The following is a 7,728-nucleotide window of genomic DNA, read 5'->3' as shown; positions in this document are numbered from 1 at the left end:
GTATTAACTTATGATTATGATTGTATTATATATATATATATATATATATATATATATATATATATATATATATATATATATATATATAATAATAATAATAATAATAATAATAATAATAATAAAAGTTTTTGTGTCTTAAGGTTTTTTCACAAATATTTAGCGACTTTGATATTTTTCGTTTTTGTAGTCAAAACTTTTACATTTTGACAAAAACCCACGGTGGTTGTGAAAATCGATCCGAGGCAGTCGTTTGTCGACTGGCAATGAGATATTAATTGGATTAGACAGAGATTAATCGGATATCATAAATTATTAATAAGATTATTTAAAATATTAATATTTCCTAAATAGTTAAGAATTTAAAATTTAAAATTATGAAAATTTTGAAATTTTGAAAAATGTATGTATAATATTTTAAAATTTGAAAACTTAAAAAATTTTAAATTTTGGTGTGATATTTGAAAATTAAAAATTTTGAATTTTAAAGTATTTCTCATCAGTGATAATTAATAGCCGTCAAACCCGAGTTTGACCGATTTTGAACAATTTTCGGCAAACACTCTAATTGTAATCGGTTCAAGACCGTCAAACGATTAATCAGCCGCCAAGGCCGATTTCTACGACACAGAAAAACACAAAAAACATCATTTAGTTTCTTACAATCATATTTTTCCAACTTTGACAACTTTTAATACTATTACTGGATTTTCTCCATTAATGTTCCTATTTTTTGTGATTGTATACTTTTGACATCTAATTTTAATTTTAAAGGTTATTGATTTTCTCCATTTATGACAATTTACACTTTAAATACCTCTTTTAAAGTTTTCCGAATTTTCTTATATTACTCGAAAACGAAGTTGCCGTGAGTTCTTTACTAGTTCTCATTATATTTACATTAAAAGATTTAGATAAATTTTTTAATAAAATAGTATTTATACGTGTGATGTGGTGGTGCTCCCACGCGTTGGGTATATAATTAGGTGCTGTAAATATCTTTTGAAAAAGGAAAGTAATCACGTGCGCCGACAGCCTGAAATACCAAACCCTTCACGTGATCACATTTTACATGAAAACTTGAAGCCAACGGTTACTCATCTCCTTTTTATGTTTATTTCACATAAAATAATAAATATCTTTTCGTTTTTTTAATAAAAGATTCTTACATTTAAATATATTATATATTTTTTACGTTTCATTCAAGTAAAACAAGTTCTTATTATAATATACTCTAATATTTTATATACTTTATATGAAAAATCAAAACAGTCTTTCATAGTTATGTACATTTACAGTAATTGTTTGTTAATCGTTTTTTCCACAAACTATTTAATCAAAATAACAGTAGATTTTAGAGTTTTAACGAACCCAACGAATACTAACAAAAATTTGTTAATGTTCTTTCGTTTAAGTTAGTTGAACAAATAAACGAACACTAAACGAGTAAATAAATGAGTTTTTATGTTCATTTTCGTTTGTTTAAAAATTACATTGTTTACGTTCGTTCATTTATATTCGTGAAGATACTAAACAAACATAAGCAAACGTAGATAATAAACGAACATATAATACTGTAATGTAATTAAACATAATTGAACATATATGAACATAAAAGTAACTTAAATGAACGAACATAAACGAATGTTCACGAATATATCTGAATGAACGAGATCATTATTCATGTTCATTTGTTTAAGTTTTCCGAACAAATGAACGAACACGAATAGATAAACGAAATTTTTTTCATATTCATGTTTCTTCGTTTATGTTTGTTAAGATGTTAAACGAACATAAACAAACGTAGATAAATAAACATAACTAAATATATATGAGCATAAATGAACATAATATTGTAATGGAAACACAATTGAACATATATAAATATAAAATGAACTTAAATGAACGAACATTCACGTACATAACTGAAAGAACGAGACCATTTTTCATGTCTGTTTGTTTAAGTTGGCCAGACAAATGAACGAAAACGAACAGATAAACGAACAAGATTTGATGTTCATGTTCGTTCGTTTAAAAATTAAATTGTTCATGTCCTTTTGTTTATGTTCGTGAACATAGTATACAAACATAAACGAACGTAGAAAAATAAATATAATTGAACATATATTATCATAAACGAACATATAATATTGTAATGTAATTAGATGCAATTAAATATATATCAACATAAAAGGAACTTAAAAGAATGAATATAAATGTTCATGAGCATAACTAAATGAACGGGACCATTGTTCATGCTTGTTTTTTTAAGTTAGCCGAACAAATAAATGAAAACAAACGAAAAAATGAACGAGATTTTTTATTCATGTTTGTTCGTTTAAAAAATTACATTGTTCATGTTCGTTCATTTATATTAATGAACATGCTAAACGATAATAAACGAACAAACATAGACGAACGTAGATAAATCAACATAATTAAACATATATGAGCATAAACGAATATATAATATTGTAATGTAATCAAACAAAATTATATATATATATATATATATATATATATATATATATATATATATATATATAATAAACAAACACGAACATTTACGAACATAGTTAAATGAACGAGAACATTGTTCATATCCAATCGTTTAAATAAACGAACAAAACTTTATATTCATATCCGTTTACTTATTAAATAAACAAACTTTCTATCAAAAGGTTTCACTAAACGTCCAAACAAGGCTCTTTGTTTGTTTCATGGTAGTTAAAATTGCAATATCCAAAATTTATCATTTTGGCTCACCTATAAATTCTAAGTCCAAAAAGTGGGCTTCTATATATTGGGCCTATATTTATAAAGGTTTCAAAAGGTATATATATATATATATATATATATATATATATATATATATATATATATATATATATATATATATATATATATATATATATATATATATATATATATATATATATATATATATATATGAATTACTTTAACAATACAAATATACAATATTCATTACAAAATAATAACATAAATATAGTGTTTTTACATTCTCACTCCATTTATTATTTTTATTTGAACTTATATATATATATATATATATATATATATATATATATATATATATATATATATATATATATATATATATATATATATTAGTGTTGTAAATTTCGATTTAGGCGCTAGGTGGTCTGCAATTGATTATGATTAAGGGTGTTTTGCGGAAATTGGTTAGTATCGGTCAAACTTGGGCTAGACGGTTCTAGGCGGGAATACTTTAAAAATTCAAATTTTCAAAGTTTCATATATTATACCAAAATTTACAAAATTTTAAATATTTAAATATCCAAAATTTCAAATATTATAAACAAATATTTTGAAATTTCAAAATTTAAAATTTTTAAATTTTCATATTCTATTTTTCTCAGTATATATTAAGTTTTAAAGTAGTTTTATTAATAAATTATTGTTCGCGATTAATCCCTGCCATACCAATTAATCGTTTGACTCCGAGCTACTGCCAAAAGACTTTTACAACCTTGATATATATATATATATATATATATATATATATATATATATATATATATATATATATATATATATATATATGTATTTCTTTTTAGAATAAATTACATGAATGGTCCTTATCGTTTAAAATATTTACCTCTAATCTACTAACCATCACACATTTAGCTATTTAAGACTCTCTCTCTCTCTCTCTCTCTCTCTCTCTCTCTCTCTCTACGGCTTCACCCCTAACCAGCACCAGTATCACCGGAAACCACCGTTGCCGCCTCCATTTATCTTGAAAACCACTAAAACCAACGCAGCACCATTAACGATCCCAATAATTCCATAAATTACACTAAAATACACTAACAATCACAATAATTACAGAAAAATCATCAGAACAATATAATAAATATGTAATTTTTTTTTTCAGTCTTCGTGAATCTGAGAGAGAAAGGTTTGTATTAAAAAAAGATGAAATGTATGTGTATAATAATAATAATAATAATAATGCGCAAAGAGGACCGTTCAACGGTCAAAGAAATCAACAGCCAATCACGAGTCGCGGTCATCTCGAGCCGTAGTGCGGCCAAAACTGCACCCAGGGGCGGTGTTTGAGGTCCACGTGGCTATAGTGCGGTTCCATACCGCGTGCCACTCCCATCAGTCTAATATGTATTTTATATTGATCTCCATTATATATATATATATATATATATATATATATATATATATATATATATATATATATATATATATATATATATACACGAGGTTATAACCCATAGAAACCACAGTCGATATATTTAAAATTTTTATATATATAAAAAAAATGTAAAAAAAAAAACGAAGATATTGTCGATTGTAAGTAATTATGAGTTAATTTTTTAAGCAAAAAATAAACATAATAATGTTATTAGGATATGATTTTATGTTTTCAAAATTTGAATTTGAATTGAATTTGATTTGTTACCATAATAAAAGAAAAAAATATATATAGAAAAAAGTCACGTGTAAAAAAGATATTCTACAAAATTGACATATATCATTTTTAGGTTTTATTTATTAGAAGAGGTATATATATATATATATATATATATATATATATATATATATATATATATATATATATATATATATATATATATAATAGTTTACAAAACCAGTTAAGGAAAAGAACAAAGGGACCAATTCTTAGAATAATTGGGTTTGTCCAAAGCTGACCTGATTTATTCATATATTGTTTATACTTGTTTGCCTTTTTAGCCTTTAAAACCGAATCGGGATCTCTATTTGTTAAAACGTGTTTGGAAACCCGATCTGAAATTGATTCGAAAAAGTAACAGCTGAAAATCCTACCTTTTTTTCATGTACTTCTAACATTTATAGCCGTTTTTTACTAATTTTGGTTCATAGTGACCTTTTTGTCCTCTATGCTTGATATCAATAGGTGTTGATTGTGTTGGGTCAAACCGCACCATTCAAACACTTTCTTTATCTCATAAAATTGGATATTTTCGCAATTTCAAATCTCAATAACTCTTATTGCTTGGTTGTCTTCTCAAATCTTGGATAAATTCGAGTTTGTTTTGTGTCACATTTCGTGCTTCTCTTATTCAATTTTGTGTCACATTTCATGCTTCTCTTATTCAATTAAGTATGTCAACTAGCGAAAAAGAGAAAGAGATTTTATCGTCTCAAATCTTGGATAAATTCGAGTTTGTTTTGTGTCACATTTCGTGCTTCTCTTATTCAATTTTGTGTCACATTTCATGCTTCTCTTATTCAATTAAGTATGTCAACTAGCGAAAAAGAGAAAGAGATTTTATCGATATCTGTCTAATTAAACCTTTTGCCGGGGTTACACGAATTAACTAAGAAATGATTCATTATAGAAATAAGTTAAACATAAAGTATGTGAATAAGACCAAATGTAGAAAACGAATCTGAAGAATTTGGCCCATGATGCATTTGATAACGATGAAAAAACCAACATGTTGTATTTGATGTACTTTGGGGTAAATGACACAAAAAACACTCTTATTATTATTATTATTATTATTATTATTATTATTATTACTACTACTACTACTACTACTACTACGGAATATCAATAAAAAAAATTGCTAGGGTGAGATCTTGTTGCATTTTTTTTGTACTTTGTGGTAAATGACACAATAAACATTTTTTTACATTGAAATTCGATTTTGACACCGTGTTTTTTTGTATCAATTGTGACACTGTGTTTTCCAATTTGTTGTAATTCTGACCACTTGACCAGTTAACCAGGTTACATGCTGACGTGGCATGATGACGTGTCAGTTTTGATGACGTGGCATGCTGACATGATATGTTGACGTGTCAAAATTGATTTTTTTCCATAAAAAACACTAAGTTTTCATTTTTTTTTTCGATTTTGATAATAAGTTTAATTTTTTATTTCAATTTTGACATTATGTTTTTTTTTGTTCCAATCGAACATCATTTATCAAATTTTGTTCAATTTTATCTATTTTCTATTTGAAACCGTATAAATATATTTTTTTATTACATTTTAAACCGTATAAACATATTTTTTTCGTTTAAAACCACATTTTTATTTAAATACAAAGTGTTTTTTTTTTCTTATATTCAAAGCATTAGTTATATCATGAGAATAAAACTAACCATAAGCTTCTAACAAGATGTAAAATTTTGATTGGTTGCAAACTTGATATCTGAATTTTGATCGACTACATGCCTCCAAACCTCCAAACACATTTTAAAGTTGCATACTTAATATAAAATATAATTTTTATATAACTAATACATATTTATATATAAAAATATGGTTTGAGTGTAAAAAAAAATTGTATTTATACAAAACTATGGTTTTTAAATGAAAAGAAACATATTTATACTGTTTAAATGTATTAAAAAAAAATTATACGGTTTCAAATGGAAAATTGTCAACATTGAACGTAATTGGAAAAAATAATGTTCGATATGGAACAAAAAAACATGGTGTCAAAGTTGAAAGAAAAAATTAAACTTAGTGTCAAAATCGAAAAAAATGAAAACTTAGTGTTTTTTGTGAGAAAAAAAAATCAATTTTGACACGTCAGCATATAATGTCAGCATGCCACGTCATCAAAACTGACACGTCATCATACCACGTCAGCATGTAACCTGATTAACCGGTCAAATGGTCAGAATTATAATAAATTGGAAAACATAGTATCAAAATTGACAAAAAAAAAAAAAAAAATCCAATTTCCGTATAAAAAAAGTGTTTTTTTGTGTTATTTACACATTTTATAAAGTTAAAACTTCAAAAGTTCAGTTTTCTAATTTCTAAATATCTTTATTAATAGAAGTCGAACATATAATCATGACATTATCATAAACAGTGACCAAAAAAGTTAAAAGTGGCACGGAATATTTTCACCTTTGTGCTATTTTTCTTGTTCATCATCTAAAAAAGTAAAAGAATATTGAATATTTTTGACAACTACCTCCTACCTTCCCCTAAGATGTTTCTTGAGAAATCGATTAAAGAAATGTAACATAATTAATCAACGAATGTTATAACCTTTTTTCTTTTTTATGAACAAGTGAAATTAAATCATGATTTTAATTTACGTCTCATTTTAGTTCAAAGACACACTACATCAATTTTTAAGTTCATTGGTTTTAGTTTAAATATGTCTAAGAAAAAACCAAAATATTAAAATATATATTATTGCTTAAATTGTTTTCATAATTGTTGATTGAGTGAACTATGATTGATTGAGTTAATGTGACACACAACTTTAAATTTGATAGAGTAAAAAATATATATCAGACCTACTGAGTATTACAAAAAAATAACAAAAAAAGGATGTTAATAAAAAAAAATGTTGATTAATCAAAGTTCCAGTTGATCGAAAAGTTAAGACCGAATCAGAGACTTCAAAGTGATATATCAAATAGTTTAAGCCTAATCAAATCAGTCTCTACGAATACCAGATATAGTAAAATACATATTAAACAACCTCTAAAAGTGTTATAACAGTTTTTTTAGCTTACTTAAAAACGTCAAAGTAAATAAAAAGATGACATACATACTTGGCAACAATCAACAATAATATATGCATATTTGAATATTTTTAATTGTAACGTATAAGTAAATCTAAATGGAAAAGTTGAATAATCACTTTATTTGTTATGGTATCTTTAAAAAACAAAAAAACAAACTTGCTTCCAAATACACACGCTTTCTTTTAA

Source organism: Lactuca saligna, chromosome 6 (assembly GCF_052625555.1).
Source record: "Lactuca saligna cultivar CGN05327 chromosome 6, ASM5262555v1, whole genome shotgun sequence".
NCBI lineage: Eukaryota > Viridiplantae > Streptophyta > Magnoliopsida > Asterales > Asteraceae > Lactuca > Lactuca saligna.
Note: the sequence above shows the minus strand (reverse complement) of the source record.